This window comes from Nicotiana tabacum, chromosome 1, assembly GCF_000715075.1.
Source record: "Nicotiana tabacum cultivar K326 chromosome 1, ASM71507v2, whole genome shotgun sequence".
Taxonomy (NCBI): domain Eukaryota; kingdom Viridiplantae; phylum Streptophyta; class Magnoliopsida; order Solanales; family Solanaceae; genus Nicotiana; species Nicotiana tabacum.
This window is the reverse complement of record NC_134080.1, coordinates 122,266,155-122,288,289: the sequence shown is the minus strand read 5'-3', so window position 1 is coordinate 122,288,289 and position 22,135 is coordinate 122,266,155. Positions and strand designations below refer to the sequence as shown.

The following is a 22,135-nucleotide window of genomic DNA, read 5'->3' as shown; positions in this document are numbered from 1 at the left end:
AAAAAAAAAAAGCCTTCTTGAAATTTACAGGATTGTTTATTTGCTTTCACTATATGTTTACAACATCCTAATTATATACAATCTTTCAAAAAGGACTCGGCGTGCCAAAAAAAGAAAGAAAGAAAAAAAACCCTTATGGATTCAAACTTTAGTTTGGAGGAATTTTTGTACGCAATGGAGTATTTACAAACATGTACCGTATTAAACGGCTATTCACTTGTTCTATTAGTGGAAAATAAATGATTAAGATTCTAGTAGTATTCTGGAGCTACTGTACATTTTCTAATTGGTACAACGATAACGATAGTCCATCTCAGATGAATTAACTCCGCCATTCAAATATTTATGACAAAAATGGATTACGATACAACCGCATATGATTAAGGACTTATAAAGCTTTGCTTAAAGCTGTATATGTATTAAACAGTTCCCTAAATAATAGAGTTCGAACCCAGTAAATCAAATGAGGTTTCGCAAAATACCAAATCCGGACCAGTAATGTTCAAATCCGGCGTCTGAAGGATACTAAAAAGGAAATTAATAAAAGGAAAAACGAAATACAGAGAAAAAAGGTAACATGAGAGATTTTATACCTGCGTGGACCAAAAATAGAAGAAAAAAAGATTCTTCTTCTAATTTATCAAACTTTTAACCACAGATTCTTGGAACAGTCCAAGTCTGTGGCTGTGACATCCTTTCATCAGCAGGCAAAGCGATAAACTTTTTCCAATCATCAATGGCCATTGTTAGGTCATGTATTTTATTTTCAAGTCCTATACAACAATTTGCATGCATTGTGCAAACAATATTGAGATCTTTACTAGGCTCACAAAATCCTCCAAAAAGAGCAGTGTCCAAAAACCTTATTTTCAATCCAATTTCTTTAACAAAAGGGTCGTGTTTTATCATGTTTAGTACATCTTGATCCATTTTTCCTGGATGAGCCTCTCTTGCATCACACCAATACTTGTAAAATTGTATGCTACGATTATTTGCTTTCACAAAATTGAAATTAAACCTCCATTTGGTGAGTTGTCCAAGTCAAAAGAATCATACCAATAATGGTCGCAAGCTATTTGGAAATCAGTGTCAGGATAAAAATGTGCAAATGGTTGTCGAAACCACAATATATCAGCATCCTGAAGAACATGGAAAAACAAATACAATTTATAGCTAGAAAGCACAATATATAAATATATTCAAAGTAGAAATATAAGGGATGAAATAGTGATCATTAATAGACACCACATTGAAAATCACATTCAAGATCAGGATATATATAATTAATTTTTCTTAATTTTTTTTTCCAAATATTCTATGCACGGTCAAGAGTAATGAAGAGCCACCGAAAATCAGAAAATGGATGGGGAAATATTTTGGGTGTATTTGGTACGACAAAAATTATTTTCCGGTAAAATATTTTTCGTAATGAGATAACTATTTTATGTTATTTGATTACCAAAAACAGTTTTCAATATTTTATCGTAACAGTAACCGATTTGCCAACATTTTTATTATCAATATTGTTGAAAATAGTTTTCTCCCACCAATCAAACATTAACAATACTTTAATTGAACATTTTTCATGGAACATGACTCCGGGTTATACGTATAACATTTATTATAGAGTGAAGGAGGATCGGAGTACCGTGAAAATAAAGTTATATCCCGTCTGGAGAAGAGTAGGCAAAAAATCAATCCTTCTCCAAATCATTTAATTTTCAAATAATCATCGCTCAGAAAATACGCCTCACCGGAGAAATCAACACCTTCTGTAGTCAGTAGTGAGAGCATAGCAGTCACACACACACACACACACACACACACACACACACACACACACACACACACACACACACACACACACACACACACACACACACACACACACACACACACATATATATATATATATATATATATATATATATATATATATATATATATATATATATATATATATATATATATTTCCCAATAGTAAAGCTGTCCAAGAATATATCAAATATGGAGTTTGGAGCTGTCCATGCTGCATTTAAGGTTGTTATTATCACTGTTTTGTCTTCCATTGCTGCTTTTTCTAACACTTCCTCTAACTTCTTCGTGTCCTGAAAATGTACATTACGTACATATTAAATTTGGTAATGATTTCATTTAAAGAAGAGTTTAGCTTTTGTAAACTAATTAATAGTGTAAAAGAATTTTTTGTAATATTATTAGGCCACTTCAAATATAACTCTAGTTAACCCTCCATAAACACTAAACTAACAACTTAAAAAAATAAGATAGATTACCTGACAGTATAGACGCTGAATATTTAACAAATGACAGATTGAAAAGAAAAAGTAATTTAAGTTTTTTTTATTGGTCCTTTTAAGTATTAATTAATCAGCTCACCTGATAAATTACATCAATTTTTAATTAAATAATTGCACAACCATACAGTGGCTTCATATTACCTGTGTTATTATGGGTTCCAAATTTGTTTAACTGATGGAATCTATTGCCGTTCTAAAGAATTATTCTAAAATGTACTCTCTAATATTGTGGTTAAATTTGCATAAGAAACATTACGTCGTCAAGATTTAGGATGATGAGTGTGAAACAAAATCATAGTTGTACTTGAAGATGGCAATTAAAAAATCCGTAGGGCCACCTATATTTTGTTATTATTCCATTTTCTAATTAATCAAATTTGGCTTGAAATTTCTTCCTCTACTTTTTGTATATAAATGGACATTTTCCTAAATAGTTGGGAGAATTCAAACCTTTTGCTTTTATGGGAAAGTCACACGGTGAGATTGACGTTTCTCATAGTTTAATCAATACGTGAAATTAATAGGCTTTAGACTTGATAGAAAACTTCTATTATTATTATTATTATTATTATTATTATTATTATTATTATTATTATTACAACTTATTTTCCACTTCTATCTTATTTGGTTAGCTTGTTTGGAACTGAATTGTAATTATTATTTGACTCGTTAGTGATAGAATTATGGTACAACAATAAAGTAGCTGGTTGAATTTTATGCCGTTAAGAAAGAAAGGAACTATATTCCTCTTAAATTAAAAGTTAGGGTTTAGAGTAAATTAATAAACAGCTAGACAGAGAGAATGTTTTATTTATTTATTTTATCTTTTGCATATATATTGAGAAAGTCAATCATGCAATTTTCTGTTGATGAAATTCTACTATCCCCTAACAAACCTTATGCATAATTAATGGATTACCGTCAGATGTGTCTATAATAGCATCTCGCTGTATATATAATTATTTACTATAAAAGTCAAGTTTCTTATGGAACTACTTTTCATATTAAGATATAATATATGTTCTCTATAATAGCATTTCACTATAACATTAAAAAAACCCGGAACATATGAGGTTATTAATATGGTCACTCCATGCATCTAGAATATTAGCAACTTGGATCACATTGAAAAGTCTAATTTCCTACATATATTATTCTTCTTATAGAAAGCGTGAAAGATTATCATTCTTAGAAGACATCTTTTGTGACTTATTGAAGAGTGTATTTGGCAGATTTAACAGATGTAACATTTATACTTAAAACAAAAAACAATGTGCCTAAAAAGTCTCACTTTAATTTTCAAAACGTCTGATTTCGACGGATTACATTCAATTATACACAATAATATACTATAAAATAATATTTTTTTAAATGTAGGACATTGTCAACCAATAAAAGTACCACATATATAGATATACAAAGAGTGAATAATCAATCAGTATAGTAAAGAATTTAAGGATTACAATTGAAGGTTAAGACAGCTCCTGTAACTAACCATAAAAGTACCACATAGATTATCTATTGCTTGTTGGATCTTTTCAAATTTCTGAATCTTTTTTCGGACCTCATGATTGTATGAGATTTGTTCAACAAGTTTTACATTTATTATTTTCGGAAGAGGTTTTCTCACTGAAGAAATGTTTGAGATTGTTCTGTAATTGAAAATTCTTCATTCACTTATAAAACACTCAAAAATCTCCAAAAAGAGAAAATTAGGAGAAACTACAACTATGTATCCAAAAACTTTTTTTCCCACAAACTATTTTTTTCCTCAATATAGATGTTGGCCGATAAAATCATATAAAAGATTCTGGGGAAGAATGAAAATAAAAATTAGTAAATAAAAAGGATTAATTTATACAAGCGGACGGTGTAAATTTTTTTCACTTTATATATATATCAATATATTTTAACTTGTTATAACATGTAAGACGTGCCTTATTTTCCATCTTGCTAGTCCAAATCTTTTATAGATCGTTACCTTAAATTATCTTTTAAGTAACTTGCAGTGTTAAAATTATTTTTATTATTAGTGTATAGAAGTTAAACTCAAAAGAAAAAGGAAAAAGAAGAACAAACTTCATGTGCATGGGAAAAATGAATTTGAAACTTACTATTCAAAGCTGGGTTTCTTGTGCAGAAACATTCACGATATCAAGTAAATTTCCAGCAATGGAGCCATTTGATGACGGAGTTGTTTTTCCAGATAATAAGTAAAGTACTGGTTTGTAGGAGGAATTGGGAAAGAATTGAAGAGGATAAGAAGAAGAGTGATAAAGAACGAGAATTAAAAGAGCAACTGCTGAGAATAAAACAAGAATTTTGACAACATTACGTGAAGTAAATTTTTGGTAGTCATCGTCTAACTTTTTGTTGCTTCCTCCTTCTAAATCTGCCATCTTTTTAATTCTTAGCAATACAAATGAACTATTCCCCTTAATTCTCTCATTTAAATAAACTTGGATGTGTCTTCCCGTACTTGCTAACATGTCCAAGTCAACTCTCACTTATTCTCTTTCTGAGTAATTAGTTAAGCTTAGTCAACCTTTCTTTCCTTTTTTTTTTAACGGTCGAGCTGAGGGATTGCTTGGTTGTTGTCACGACCCAAACCGATGGGCCATGACGAGTTCCGAGTCCTACCTATCGAACACCCCTAAGTATGCGTCTAAGATATAAACATGAATTAAGGGCAGGTCATGAATATCATCTGTCAATAAACTACTGAATTACGTGAATAACATACGTGAGGAAACGTGTCCAAAAGACATATATACATATACTTGCGGAATATGGTAGGGCGAGCTGACAAGGCTGCTATAGACAACTATACATCCAAAACTAGAAGCCGACAATGCCACATACTATTTAACTATACATGACTTTGTACAGACCTCTAACAGAATAAACAACTGTACAAGGAAGGGGTTGGGCTCCGTCATACCCATATATGTGTACAAACATATCGTACCAAAATCCAAAGCAGCTCCGGATCAAATGGAGTACACCAACTCTTGCTGATCAAGGATCCTAAGAAGGGGGACCGTTAGCTTGTTTACCTGCACCTGCGGGCATGAAACGCAGGCCCAGGGAAATAGGGCGTCAGTACAAATAATGCACTGAGTATGTAAGGCATGAAAATCAGTACATAAGAGACATAGATGAAACATGGAATAAAGACTCTGCATGTAAGTCTAAATAACTTTGTAAATCCTGAAACATTTATAATGTCATGCACGTGCGTATAAATGTTGTATCATGCATATGTATAGGTGTACATAACATCATCAAGCCTCTGAGGGTATCCCATCATATCATCTCGGCCACTGTAGGCAAAATCATCAACATATACCAGCTGATCAGGTGGTGGTGCGTATATAACGTCGTAACCTTTCCCCATATCCCATATACATATAATATATGCTTATATCACGCCATCTGGTCATGGATCAATGTGAATATATAAATGAATGAAATGCATAAAAATATGTTAATAAGATCAATATACCTTTTAGATAAACTTTATCAACTATGTATTTTTCTGAGGCCTATGAACAGAAGATATAATAATATGTCACATGGGGAATTAAGAACATAGACACCCATAGTACTTCTATAAATAGAGTCATTTAAGAAAGATGTGCGTTTGCTCGTTTCGTTTGTATCATTTGAATTATGCCAAAAAGAAAGAAGAGATAGCCTTAACATACTTGAGCCGATTTTCTTTACAATCTTTCGCATACGTCAATTGCTACAAAACACGTAATGGTGGATCAGAGTAGGAAAAAATTCGTATGATATTATTGAGAAATATTTCACCGTACTCCCTTAAAATTTCAATATCTCATGTTGCTAAGATGCTATGAGATCTTGCTTGAATTTATTTAAAAAAAAATCACGTTACTTAAGATACTAAGTTGCAAATTGTTGTTTGAGTTTGCTGAAGCCTTCCTTTATCATATGATAGAGGCATCAACATCTCTTAAAGTGAATTAGAGATGTTTTTTAAAGCTTGGTGGGTGTGGACCCGCATACTAGATGACTAAGTCACATATGTGCCACCTATATATGAATTTAATGAGTCAAAATCCTTAGCTTTCTTGGCTGCCACGCTAAGGCCTTTTAGGCTTTATCCAAGATCCTAATTGATCACGCCCAACTATGCGTTATAAAAAGGATAAAGCGATAGCTAAAAATATATTCTGGTTAACAAGTTCGGATTCGAATCCCACAGGGAATTAACATATCACTCACAGCTATTGGACTTACACAAATTCACGTATTCAATCTTTAGAGATATTTAAGTAATAGGTAGGATATTTACTAACAAAATATTACGTAATGAAAATGCAGTAATTAAGAACTAACTATAAGTGGATTGTAAGCAAGAATGGGAATGATCTAAGGTTCTGATTTTCCCTATTGTCGGAATCCTTTTCGCTATGTTTGCCATAAATTTGCCTAAGTCTTCTCTATCAATCATGAGCACTCTGACTGTCGTAACTCTCTCCCGAGTAGTTATAACAATATACTAGACATATTCTCCCGAATTACGCTGGCTAGCTTTAAGTACAACTCACTTAGATTGCACACAAGGTTTCGTTATCCCTAATCCCGCCTTTAAACCTTTCGTATTGATCCCTCATATATGTTAGAAGTGATGATGTTCAACAACTACCTAATATGCACTATCTCCCGAGTAATGCACACTAAATAGGAATAACTAATTGAGGGCCCTTCAATCAATAGCAATAAGCATATATTTGAACAATTAGAGATAATACTATGGCAAATCTATATTAACATAACGAGAAAATCATCCTTTAACAGGTTCCATCAAAGCCCTAGATTATGAGTTTAGCTACTCATACTCATAGTAACAATATCCAAAGTAATTTGCATAATTAAATTATAGAATAAAGATAAAGGGATGTAGAAATCAATGATTTGAACTCCCAAGTAGTATTCCACGAGCTATTCTTGCCTCAGGTTGCAAAAGTCCTTCAAAGTGGCGTTTTTGGGTCTATTTATATGCTTGGGATAAGCCCTAAACGTGTAGGTCAACTTCTAGTCAAGCTGGGAAACAGTTAAAACCTTTAAAACTCGGACTGGGCCTGGCTTTAGGCCTGGCGTCGCCTAGATAACACTAGCCTAGGCCTGACTTTAAGCTGGCTTCGCCTGGATAACGCCAGCCTAGGCCTGGCTTTAAGCTGGCTTCGCCTGGATAACGCCAGGCTTGGCCTGGCTTTAAGCTGGCATTGCCAGGCTAAAGCCTAGTCGAGCTGGCTTTTGCTCGGCTTCTCTTTTTCACCGTTTTCGAGCACACTTTCGATGTTTAAACATCCTTTTAGCTCTACTTTCATTTTCGATGCACCTACACATAAAATAGACTCCATTACTCTAAAAAAAGTGTATTTTAACATTAAAGCATGTAAACCGCAAAGCATATAATGTGCAAAAATCATGAATTATAGCTACACATCAATACTCCACACTTAAATATTTGCTCGTCCTCGAGCAATCAAGCTACACTTATGGACACAACCTATTAAGCAATTCCCTTGACTTATTATACCAAGAATCTTTAAAATAGTTTAAGCACAAAGGCATGACATCCTTGCCTCAATAATCGACTCACATATACCATGTTTTATTCATAATTTACTTACTTACTCTAAAACGGAGGTAAATTAAATTACCTTTTCTTAATGAATCATGTGCCCTCACCCAATCACAGAGCTTAGTTCCACACACCATGAATTTTTAATAACGTAGGAACTCAATATAGGATAAATTCACTCGGTCTCAGAAATAATATTCATATTCCCCAAATGACGTACCATAAGCTTGCCCTTAGTGTAATACTTCAGTAATCGAGTTCATTCAGTCTAAGATCAAATATGACTTTCATTGGTTGTATTGTAGGCTGCGGGTCAGGTAGGATACATTTGGGTATAAGTGACTACACCTCCCTTAAGCACTTTAATACAAATACTTCAACCTTCAATCCCCTACTTATGTCAAACTAAGATTCCTCCTTAACTTCAATATATTTTACCCCTACTTCTTTAAGCACCAATACGTCAAAACCCACACCATCAAGACTTATATATATATATATATTCTTTTCTATCCAAATGGTTTTTATTGACACATTTTTCTTTTCATCCGGTGCACCTTTCTCTAGATTTTATTGTTCCACTCAAAAGCCAACCCACCACCCCACACTTTAACTTTTCCATAATTCATCACAATTCAAGTGCTTATGAGAGGTGACAAGGTTCAAATATACGATTGATTCAAACAAAGGGGTACGACTTGTAATGTGGTTACTAAAGAAACATGATTATAGGGTCAAAGGGGTTAACTACGATACATAACATTTAGGTGGGTACTTTATATGTATCTGGCTTAACAAAGAACTGCCTATATCACTTTTCAGACTGAACAAGACAACTATTTCGCTTTGCACATACACGGGGCAAGTTCTAGATATCAAATGCAATGCACAAAATACATGCAAACCTCACACAAATATGGCACATGACTTACTCAAGATTGGATCATCAAGACACTCTAGTCAAAGCAGTTAAGCAAAGTTAAGGTCATATAATTTAAGGTACTTCTACAAGAGTCAAAAATTGAGCCTAAGCGTCACAACCAAAGTACTAACTATTCTCAAGGCATAACAAAGTTAAGAGATATTGTTGCAATTCAATTCATCGCACACTAGCTCCTACTCCTAAAAAAATAAAACTAACTACACCCGGTTCAAACAAAACCCTTGGAAAAGAACCGCGGTACAAAGAAAAACCAAGGAGGAATTACTACACTACCTACAAAGAAAATCTTCCTTTTTAGGCTAAAATTCCTCAAGAAAATTGTCTAATAGATCCATCGTCGGGAACAGTCCAATCTTTTTTTAAAAAAAAGAATTATTCAATTAAACTAATACCACTAAAATAGCATAGAAAGTCACCCAGACAATCTCCTCACCCCAAACTTAAAGTTGTGCATTGTCCCCAATGCATACCATAACTAATAAGAGGGTAAAAGAAACTCCCTGGTAGGCCAAAGACCGAAACACTAGCAGCTCATGGGGTACTCAGACTTCTCCTAGGTCCGGTCCTTCGTGTGGGTACCTTACACTTAGTTCCAACCATCTGGTTTGTTGTTGCATCCTTCCAATAGCTTTGCTTTTCATGCTCCTAGAAAATAAAAAATCTACATTACAAAAATAACACAATTAAAATAATAAAAAATAAAAAATAAAAGAAAGCAGTAAAGCTAGGTTGCCTCCCAACAAGCACTTGATTTAACGTTGCGGCACGATGCGAATCACTTTCTGCCTCCACTTTGAACTTATGAATTGGACCCCAAGTTTTGACTCTGCTTTGTGATCATGCTCCTGGAGTGGTAGAACGAATCTGACTGGCCCAATAAAACAATATAGTATTCTGTACTTCTTGGCCTTTGGATGAGATGTGTATTCTCGACTTTCTGGCACGAATAATTCCAGAATGTACGCATCTTGTTCCTTACTCCTTGACTCCTCAAGTGGCTCGGAAGACTCTATTTCCATATTATCATCCAAACACAATGTGAAAAAATGCTTGGAGTGTGGACCAATGCGCTCAACTACATAAACATTGGGATTGTTAACATCCTCAACACTAATGACACTAGAGTCAACTAAATATGTATCCTCAATATCCTTGGTTGACTCTAGTATCTCTTCTATGATGCCGGCATCCTCAAAATCTAGTTCGATTGATTGTTGGTGTTCTACTCTGGCCTTCTCCTCTAGATCCTCCCTGTACTGTTTTAATTCCTCCAGTATAATGGCAATTTCTGCAGCCAATCCATACTCATATTGGCTACTATCCACAATGTCAACTTATTGCGTTTTACAAGGTTCAATTAATTTATTTGCTTGAGCCTCCAAGTTGTGAATAATTGCCACTTGCCTTTGTATTTGCCGTGGTTTCTCATCATATTGTTCCACATGGCACTTTAATATATCTTTGATCTCCTTTAGGTTAGCTTCCATAGGTTCTTTGTTCCTGTTATCCTCACAAGAAAAAGTAGAACCATCATAGTAAGGGGTTGGGGGAAGATAAGAAATATAAGCACAACCATGAAAGTGACCATCTTGACCACCACACATGTCACACACATTCCACACATAAGATTGAGTTGGTGCACATAACTCGCTCTCGGGAATATTTTGATAATTTTGCCCTGGGTGGTTTCCTCCGTAATATGCATAAGGAGGATCAAAAGTAGAATTACCAAAATCAAAATTCTCATAATTCCAAGATGCCATGTCTCTCAAGTCAAAAAAAAAAAAATCAAATACAAGAAAACAAAAATAAAAGCTCAAAATTGCAACCTAGAAATATGTACACCTACAACTATACCGTTAGTTTTTCGGGAACGACACCAAAATTTGATCACACCCAACTATGCCTTATAAAAAGGATAAAGCGGTCGCTGAAAATATATTCCGGTTAACAAGTCTGGAGTCGAATCCCATAGAATTAACTTATCAATCACAATTATTGGACTTACACAAATTCACGTATTCAATCTTCAGAGATATTTAAGTAATAGGTTAGATGTTTACTAATTAAATATTACGTAATGAAAATGCAGTAATTAAGAACTAACTATAAATGGGTTGTAAGTAAGAATAGGAATGATCTAAGGGTCTGATTTCCCCTATTGTCGGAATCCTTTATGTTATGTTTGCTATAAATTTGTCTAAGTCTTCTCCATCGATCATGAGCACTCTGACTGTCGTAATTCTCTCCCTAGTAATTACAACAATATATTATACATATTCTCCCGAATTACGATGGATAGCTTTAAGTACAACTCACTTAGATCGCACCAAAGGTTTTGTTATCCCTAATCCCACCTTTAAACCCTTCGTATTGATCCCTCATATACATTAGGAGTGATGATGTTCAACAACTACCTAAATATGCACTCTCTCCCGCGTAATGCACACTAAATAGGAACAGCTAATTGAGTGTCTTTCAATCAACAACAATAATCATATAGTTGAGCAAATAGAGATAATACTATGGCAAATCTATATTAACATAACGAGAAAATCATCCTTCAACAGGTTCCATCAAAGCCCTAGATTATGAGTTTAGCTACTCATACTCAAAGTAACAATATCCAAAGTAATTTACATAATTAAATTACAGAGTAAAGATAGAGGGATGTAGAAATCAATGATTTAAACTCCCAAGTAGTGTTCCACGAGCTATTCTTGCCTCCAGTTGCAAAAGTCCTTCAAAGTAGTGTTTTTGGGTCTATTTATATGTTTGGGACAAGCCCTAAACGTGTAGGACAACTTCTAGTCAAGCCGGGAAACAATTAAAACCTTCAAAACTCGGACTTGGCCTGGCCTTAGGTCTGGCGTGGCCTGGATAACGCCAGCCTAGGTGTGGCTTTAAGCTGGCTTCGCCTAGATAACGCCAGCCTAGGCTTGGCTTTAAGCTGGCTTCGCCTGGATGGTGTCTCTCTTGGCCTGACTTTAAGCTGGCCTCGCCAGGCTAAAGCCTGGTCGAGTTGGCTTTTGCCCGGTTCTCCTTTTCACTATTTTTGAGTACACTTTTGACGTTTAACCATCCCTTTAGCTCTACTTTCATTTCCGATGCACCTACACATAAAATAGACTCTATTACGCTCAAACAAAGTGTATTTAAACATTAAAGCTTGTAAAACACAAATCATATAGTGTGCAAAAACCATGAATTATAGCCACACATCTCTAATTAATCACCCACTAATCCTTAATTAACTTGTTAATTCCTCCATTAACCAATAATTAACCAATTATCCATATAATTAAAAATTATCTTAAATTACTTAAAATACTACTCACTTTTAACACACTTTGTATACCCGACTATCGCGGTCATGAGGTACCTTGTATGGCATTAATCCATAAATATCGGGTGTTATATCTCGAACCGTATTCTATTCCATATTGACAAACTTCGACGAAACTCACTTTCTGCGATTCGCTTATCCTCTCACTTTCACGAATTTACTTATCGCCTGTTATAAATAATATAAATGCTTATAACCTCAAGAAAATATCATTCCCGAGTCTACGTCGATTAACTGATGACGAAACTTTAACGTATGAAAACGCGAAATGTAACACATGTACTATGAGAAAAGGTTTAAATATACCCATTGTTATACTTTGAGTCCAAATATACCCCAGTCGTTATACTATTGGTTCAAATATACCCCTCTTCCGTTAAGTTTAGCCAAGGTGGACATCCAATCCTACGTGACACTAACATTGAATGAGGTGGATGCCACGTGGCATGCTACCTCAGCACCCCTACCCATTTTATCCCTCCCTTCTATTTTTTTTCACCACTAAAATTCTCCTCCGATCCCCTCCATCACCATCGTCACCATTATCGCCACCATAAATAATATTGAATTTATACAAAGCCACTCATCAATCTCAAAATCCTCATTTGGAAGCAACTCATCAATCTCAAGATCCTCATCTGAAAGTCTACTCACAACATTCCATGTTCGACTATATGTCCACCAGAACTACCAGCAATGCAAATGACAAAGATCATTTTAAAGTGGAAATGCTGGTTCTAGAAAAGTAAAGAATCTTGCAAATGACATTAAAGAAAAAACAAATGGTGGCCTCGGTGACAATGAATATAGCTATTTGCTCTTCTCTCTAACTAATCAGTAGATGTAGAATGTCTTACTCTAGTGCTTGCATAATTTTTTGACCATTCATTTGGAGAACATAAGAACAATCAGTAAGTATGCTGCTATCAAGGCTCGGTGTTCACATGGTATCAAAACCTTAGATTTTTGGAGGATATCCATGATTTGATTTGAGTTAATTTTGGTGTAAAGAAGTTTGACATTAAGATTTACTACCACCACCACGAGCCCCATACTCTTCTAAGAGCAAACATATTGGGAATACATTGCCGATGGTGGCGATAATGGTGGTAATGGTAGTGGAGAGGAAGGGAATTTTAGTGGTGAAAAAAAAAATACAAGGGAGGGGTAAAATAGGTTAGGGGCACTGAGGTGGCATGCCACGTGGCATCCACCTCATCAAATGTTAGTGCCACGTAGGATTGGATGTCCACCTTGGCCAAACTTAATGGAAGAGGGGTATATTTGAATCAATAGTGTAACGATAGGGATATATTTGAACCCAAAGTATAACGAATAGTATATTTAAACCTTTTTTCATAGTACATAGATATATTTGAACCTTTTCCCTTTATTTAATAGTGCCATTTGGACATTTTGCGTGGACCTCATCTAATTCTTTACATATATAATATCTCTTCCGCAAGCAGGTCACGATTAACTCTACTCATGTTTAGGCAAGTGAAAGGAAATCACTATCTACGAAACATGCACCAAACTAACTTCCCAAGAAATTTAACGAATAAAAAACAAATTTTAACCATAGTATAATATTAATAGAGGGAAAAAATAGGATTTTTTCAAAATATTTTGATCCGTGGATCGGAATTCGCTTTTTCAAGATTTTAACCGATTGAAAGCTCCTCCACAATGCTCTGTTAGTACTATATACAGACAAATACAAGAGAAGTTGCTGACGACAAATATATTTGTACGGCTGAAAAGTGAAAAGTATAACATGGAATATATAATTTTAAAATATATATAGTTGAAACTCGAACGCAGAGGATAAATTTGATCTTTCTCCGATACTAAATAACAAAAGTATTATACATTTTGTCCTCTTTCTATAGTTCATATTGATCCGATATAACTATTAAATGGGAATTAAAGCTGTGAATTTAGTAGTATTTCGTATGGGGAGTATATGTCGCTGTTGACTTTTAATTTTTCCAAAAATAAAAAATAAAAAGGTTCAGACAAAATTTTTATAAAAAAGGGTTTGTAAGACACGTTTCACCTATTCATTTGTATATAAGATGTGTTACACATTTTTTATTAGAAATAGACACCATTTTGCAGTTGATTGGTTTTATTATTTTTATAATTATCATTATTATTGTCAGGAAATATAAGAGTATTGAACAATAAGTTTTATACAACAGCTCAGACACGGTCATGGTCATAAAATAAAGTAGTTCAATGAATCCATTTTTCAAGTTTTTATTTAGATTTGACACTAGTTCTATTTAAATATTAAAGGTTCAAAATCAATTAGCCAAATAATGTCATAATTATGGTTAATTATAAGGTATACATTACCATATTCTGCCAATACTTTATAGTTTTAGTAAGTATTACCAAATTTTCATCTCCTAAAGTATTAGTCCATTAAAGTATCGCCTGAAAATAGAGAAATACTGATTTTGTGTTAACCCACATGTGTCTCCGGACAAATCTGATTAAGGAAAGCAGCAGGTCCATTAAGAGAGACGGCTTAGATTCTTTGTATTTTTAGTCTGTACATATCTTTTCTTATTTTCAGTTCAATTGGTTCACATTTGTACATGTATATAGAGGCCCATATTTGCAAATAATAAGACAGATTGGTCAAAACAGATTTGACCGACTCATTCTCTCCTCTTCATCTCTCTCTTCTTCTCTCTTTCGTCTAGGGTTTTCTTTTTCTTTAATCCGCCATAGCTCGCACAAATTTCAAGTTAACATGGTATCAGAGCGGGAATTTCAATTCCTCTCGTGGTGAGCTTTACTTCGATGGTATTCTTCCTCAAAAACTCTGTCAGTTTCAGTACTTGATCGATACCCACAACGGACGTGCCGACCTTCGATTTTAGCCGATAAAAATTGAGGATTACTCCAGTTCTGACTTCGGACAACTCATTCCAGTGGGAATTTTCAATTGCTCAAAGATTTTTGGCAATTTTGTGGGTTCAATCATTTTCTAGGGTTTGTGTGCTCTCCCTTCTTCGGGTTCTAGAAGAAGGCTGGTAACATCTTTCTAGTCTATATTCTCCGACATTTTGTAGATTCTGGCTTGCAAGCAGTTGATATATGGTCAACAATTTTTGCCTGCAAGTTTAGGGTGACGTAATCGTTGAACTTTAGTCTTTTGTTGTTATTGTGGTCCACATTATGGGTAGCCTCATGGATAACACTGAACCTTCATCTACCTCCAACGGTTTTACTCCATTTACCCTAGATCTTCTCACCCCTTTTATATCTACCCATCTGATAATCTTGGCAGTTAGTTAGTATATGTGCCATTCAATGGGTATGAATTTGTCCTTTGGCGTAGTAGTATGATCATCTCTCTCTCTCTCTCTCTGTCTCTCTCTCTCTCTATGCAAAGAATAAACTTAGTATGTTGGATGGGAGAGTTTCGCAACCTTCCCCTGAATCACCTTATTTTCCATACTAGGAACAGTATAATGATATGGTGAAGGCCTAGATAACAAAACTCTGTATCCAGGAAAATAGCCATCAGTGTTATGTGCTTCAAGATTGCCAAGGAAGTCTGGAAGGACATCAATGAGAGATTTGGTCAGTCGAATGGCTCTAAATATATTCAAATCCAAAGAAAAATCAGCTCAACCACTCAGGGTTCATTTGATGTAGCTTTCAATTTCACTAAAATGAGGAGTTTATGGGATGAATTGAACTCCTCCTATGTAGGGCCTGTCTTTTCTTATGGGGCCCTACCTAAATTCATTGAGGATCAACAGTTATTTCAGTTCCTCAATGGTCTAAATGATTCCTATTCCACTGTCAAGAGTGCTATTATATTGATGAACACTCTTCCACCAATTAGTAAAGCCTACTCACTCTTGCAACACAATGAAAAAGCCAAAAGGAAGCCCAATCTGATGCACCAAATTTCTCTGGTGATACAGCCTCCTTCCTGGTCTCTCCAGCATCCTTCATCACTAATAGGAACTTAACTCAGAAAGTCAATTTTGAGACTGGGAAGGGTACTGCATCTCTTACTTGCAAGTACTGCAATAAACCAGGTCACAGTGTGGTAAGTGCTACAGACTCCATGGGTTCCCACCAGATTTCAAGTTCACCAGATATAAGAAGTCTGCTTCTTGTGTTCAGGTTGAGAATACAACAGTTGTCCTTACAAATTGTTTTCCACAAACCTCTAACTCCTCAGTACATGGGTTCACCAAGGAACAATATCAATATCTGTCACGACCCAAAATTCCTCCGAAGGAGTCGTGATGCCACCTAGTATCTAAAAACTAGGTAAGCCTAATACATACTGCGATGATGACATGTTCTACTAACAGAAGTCACACCCCTTTTTCCTACCTCACTAACCCCTTAAAATATATAAATAAAGTGATTTTAAGGTTCAAAAGGGTGTTTCAATTAGAACGTGACAAAAATTATGTTTCGAAGGATTCTCAGAGTCATCACCTGACATTTGGTTTCGGTGTGCCAGGTCACCATTTAAAAAAAAAAAAAAGATTTCCTTCAAAACACATTTGACTCTTAAACCAGTTTGCACCAAAGATTTTAGGTAAGAGGGTTCATTTGACTCGGGGAGAAGGTGTTAGGCACTCCCCGAGTCCCGTAACTAGTACGGTTGTATATCCGATCTAGTTGGCTTTTAAAATATTCAAATTGAGGTAAAAAATATAGAAAAAGAAAACTAAACACACAAGAGGCTCGAGGCCGTCCCCACCAAATAAGAGAAAATGAAAAGAAAAGAAAAATCCTAAACTAATCTATACTATGACTTCTCCACAATGCTCGTCAAGGCCTCCAAAATATTTACAAAGTTCTTCGGGGCATTCCCTGGCATAAAATATTTACAAATCCCTCGGGACATTCCCCGAACAAATTTAACTAAAGGGGGCGACTTCTCACCTCAACGGAAACTAAAACACAAACGCCCTAAAAATTTGCCAACCCAAATGTGGTTGGCCTAGCATACTCCTAGCGATTCGAGGAAGTAAGGTAAAACAATTAACATGATAAATTCAATTATTATTCTAGATGTCCAAAACCCCCATATTCAAAGCAGCGAAAACTCCAGTTAATCTACTTAAATATGCTAAATTAATTCTTTTGTCATCTACGTAGCAACTGTGAGGCATTGAACAATTATCTATTAATAAAGTAATTAAACATGGAATCGAAAACTCACTTTAACTGTCAAAACCCATCCAAACAGATTAAACTAACAACAACAAAAAAAATGATATTAAAAAACAAAGCAATGATAGATTAACAAAATAATAAGAGCACGATGTTTAGCAAACAAGAAGTAGAAGGAAATGAGAAATCAACCTCAATAATCATGAAGTTTAATTGTGCGGTAACTTTGAAACACAAGCGCCGGAACCTTTGAACGGACAACCTCGATGACCTTCATTATAGAACCAAAATTCGCAGACAATACTTCTTGTTGCTGCTCTCTCACGTCAGTTTCCACAACACTAGAAGGAGGAGCAAACTTTGGGCAAAAATTTAAGTGTGACAGGTTCTAGTCTCCTCTCTCTCAACTGAATCTTTAATTTCCTAATGTTTTTGTATTTTTCTCTGTTCTTGTGACTCCCCCGTCTCTACTCGTTGTTCGTTCTCTGATTTCTTTTAATTCTCATTTCTCCTCTTTGCTGTGTCTTTTTGGGTGGGTCTTAAAGAGATTATGCCACAATAATTAAAAATTTTAATAATTGACATCGGACAAGGAAATAAAAAAATAGAGTAAATTTGAAAAAGGAAAGGGAATAAAGATCAAAGGCTAAATTAGGAAGGGAAGTGGATGGAAAGTTGGTATCGTTGAGATTGACAGGAAAATGTTTGGATGAATGTGCAGGATGTTTTTGAAATGAAGGAATTAGGTTCGGCCAACATTTTTTCTTGTCCCTAGGGTTTCCATAATTGAATATTTTATATAGAGGTAGGAATAGATGATGACCATTGAATTATAGTCGAATCGATGGCTAAGATTAGATCATGCATTTAAGTGGAGAGTGCGCTAATAGGTTGGGAAGAATGAGTATTTGAATTTGGGCCTTTATGGCCAGATTTGTGCTTAAAGTTGGCCTAATTAACCAAGAATCTATCCATCCAACATCAACTCTTGCCTATTAAATTATAAAACAAAGATAAAAACACTACCAAAATAATAACTAGCCCTACTTAAGTAGAAATAACTATTAAAATAACTAACCGTTAAAACAAAACTATTTTTGGTATTTTCAAATATCATACTAAAAATAAAAGTAATTAATATCGTCGCAAAATTAAAATAATATTACTACCAAAAATACTGATAGTCTTGAAAACAAAGTGAAACTATTTTTGTGTTTTCGAATTTTATGTTCTACTATTAGATTAAAAGTGAAAAATAATCCTATCAAAAATAAAAAATAAGTAAATATTTTAAAAATACTACTTTTAGAAGTTGCCTGGGTCAAAAATTACGTGCTTACAGCTGTACCTCTTTGCTCGAAAACTCGAAGAGTTTTTTGAGCAAAGAAAAATAAGCAACGTAATTGATTTATGACCTGAGGTGCCTACATATCCCTGGCTATAAAGGAATCAGGCCACGTGTAGTTCAGAAGTTAGAAGAGCGAAGGAGTGTACCAAGGTGGAGAGCCGATTGAGGTGCCGTCGAGGTTTCGGTCCGCGGTTCCTGCCGTTATATCAAAGATAAAAGGAAAAATTACAGCAAAATAAAGAAAAATACAAGATCCTATGTAACGACCCGACTGATCATTTTAAGAATTAACGCCCCGATCCCCTAATAACTGCTTTCCCCATGTTTGTTTCTGCTATTGTGAGTTGCTGGGAAGATTCGTTTTGAGTTTCGGAGTGTTTTGGGACACTTAGTCCCTAAATGAGAGCTTAAGCTATAGAACTTGGACTGTAGTCGGAGCAGTGTGAAGACGGCCTCGGAATGGAATTCCATCAATTCCGTTAGCTCCATTGGGTGATTTCGGGCTTAGGGGCATGTTCGGATTGTGTTTTGGAGGTCCGTAGCTTATTTAGGCTTGAAATGCCGAAAATTGAATTTTTGAAGTTTCCGAATTGATAGTGAAATTTTGATATCGGGGTCGGAATCCAATTCTAAAAGTTGGAATAGCTCCGTAGTGTTGAATGTGACTTGTGTGCAAAATTGTGGGGTAAATCCGACTTGGTTTGGTCGGTTTCGGCATCAGTTGTAGGGTTCTTGAAATTTCAAGTTCTTTAGGTTTGGATTGGAGGGCGATTCGTGGTTTTAGCGTTGTTTGATGTGATTCGAGAGTTGGACTGAGTTTGTATGATGTTTTGGTTGGCATTTTTGGTTGAGGTCCCGGGGGCCTCGGGTGGGTTTCAGATGCTTAACGGATTGGAATTTGGACTTAGGCTATTTTCTGGAGTGCTACTTTTGGTATTTTCGCACCTGCGGTGAGGAGCCCGAAGGTGCGGCCCGCAGATGTGAGGAAGAAGGTCGCAGGCGTGATTTGGGCACTGTTGGCCAGTGACCGCAGATGCGGTTATAGGGCCGCAGAAGTGGACCGCATCTGCGGAGAAAGGAGTGCAGGTGCGGTATCCGCCCATTTAATGAAATCTCACAGGTGCGAGTCCCCAGCCGCGGAAGAGGGACTGCAGGTGCGGTCCCATGATCGCAGAAGCGGAAATCACTGGGCAGAAATATAAAAGTCGAGGGTTTGAGTTCATAACTTGGAAAATCAAATTGGAGCTCGGTAAAGGAAATTTCTAGAGAGATTTTGAAGGAGGAAGATTGGGTAATGAATCCTAACTCTAATTTTGTTCTAATACATTAATCTATTGTTAGTTTTATCATTTAATTTTGGGATTTGGATGAAAAATTGGGGAAAAGTTGAGAAAAGTTCTTAGGCCTAATTTTGGGATTTTGATCGATGTTTTGGTATCGAATTTGAGTGATTTTGGTATTATTAGACTCGTGAGTGGATGGGTGTTCATAATTTGTGATTTTTACCCGAATCCGAGACGTGGGCCTAAGGAGGATTTTTGGACATTTTTCTATTTTCTTACCTTAGCTTCGATTCCTTTAGTTAAATTCGTTGTTTGTATTTATATTTACATTATGAAGTTTATTTGATTAAATTTGGGCCACTCAGAGTTGGATACTCGTAGCAAGAGCGTGGTTTCGGATTGATTTTGAGCTTGTTCGAGGTAAGTGACTTGCCTAACCTTGTGTGGGGGAACTCCCCTTAGGATTTGATACTGTTGTTATATGAGTGCCGTGTACGTGAGGTGACGAGTGCGTACATGCGCTAATTGTTGAAAAATCCCATTTTCATTAAGTAAATCTCTATGTTTTCTTGTAATTGAGTAATACTTGTACTTGAAGCCTGTTGTTTAGTTTAGGAAAAGCATGCCTATGTGATCTAATTGCCTTACGTGCTTTAACTGCTTACTTGTATTCTGTGCAACATGTTTAAAGTAGAATTCCTGTTTTATTCTCGAATAGAACTGTAGATTCTTTCTTGAGATTTTTAGTGTTTACTTTGGGATTACGGGACGATATCTCGGGAGATTCCCCTGCACATTTACATTTGGGACTACGGGATGATACCCGGGAGATTCTCCTGTACTTGATATTTACTTTGGGACTACGGATTGGTATTCCGGGAGATTCCTTGCATATTTATGATTCGGATTACGGGATGATATCCCGGGATATCCTCTGTACATTTATGTTTGGGACTACAGGACGATATCCTGGGAGATCCCCTATTGCTATCTCTATGTATAGAGTATAACCGGTCTGTGATTTTACTCTTTATCGACTGTTAGTGCTTTTTTTTATTATACTGTCGCACTTCATACTGTTTTACCTTGTTTTATATATATAACCAATAGGGCCCTGACCTTCCTCGTCACTACCCGACCGAGGTTAGGCTTGGCACTTACTGGGTACCGCTGTGGTGTACTCATGCCCTTTCCTGCATATGTTTTTCGTGTGCAGATCCAGGTTCTTCTGCTCAGCCGTTCTATCAGTGGGTCAGGCGACATCAGAGACTTCAAAGTATATCTGTCGCGTCTGCAGACCTAGAACTCCCTCTCTATCCTTCCCCTCAGCTTTAGACTTCCTGTATTTTCTTTTGACTAGACATTCTGGAGTTAGAACACTATGTAGTATCTATAGCTTGTGATTTCATGAGATTCCGGATTTTGGGAGTTGCTTTGTTTTTTAGAGTAAGTATTTGTATATGCCGAGCGACATCTTAAACGTTTTTATTATGTTTTATCTGCAGTTTTTGCTAGTTTCATATTTCGTTCCCTTTTTCCGCAATTTGTTAGGCTTACCTAGTCGTAGAGACTAGGAGCCGTCACGACAGTTCACGGAGGGCGAACTTGGATCGTGAAAAGTTGGTATTAGATCTCCAGGTTCATAGGAGTTATGAATCACAAGCCGGTTTATTAGAGTCTCGCGGATCTGTACGAAGACGTTTGTACTTATCTACGAGATGCTATGTAATTGTTTGGAGAAATTCTACTTTATTTGATTTCCTTGTCGTGCGAGACTTTTGATACCAAGATTCTAAACTTCTATCTTCTATTCTCTCACAGATGGTGAGGACACGTGCTACCGAAGATGACCAGGCACCCGCGCCTCCTACTAGAGCCGCCAGAGGTTGGGGCCGGGGTAGAGGCCGAGGACGCGCATGTGGTGCGGCCAGAGAACCCGTGCAAGCTACCACAGAGGAGCCACCAACAACTCCAGCTGGAGCCTAGGCACCTGATACGCCTACTGCTACTCCTATTCCAGCTCTTCAGGAGACCCTTGCACCGTTCGTGAGCATGTACACCACTCTAGCTAAGGCAGGTTTGATTCCCCTTGCTGCAGCCACATCCCAGGCCGGGGG

General features: G+C 36.0%; 1 pseudogene; it reads right to left on the bottom strand.

Annotated features, from left to right (window-relative positions):
• Positions 1–648: 648 nt before the first annotated feature.
• On the bottom strand, positions 649–4,717 carry LOC107801548 (uncharacterized protein At4g15970-like; annotated as a pseudogene).
• Positions 4,718–22,135: the final 17,418 nt, after the last annotated feature.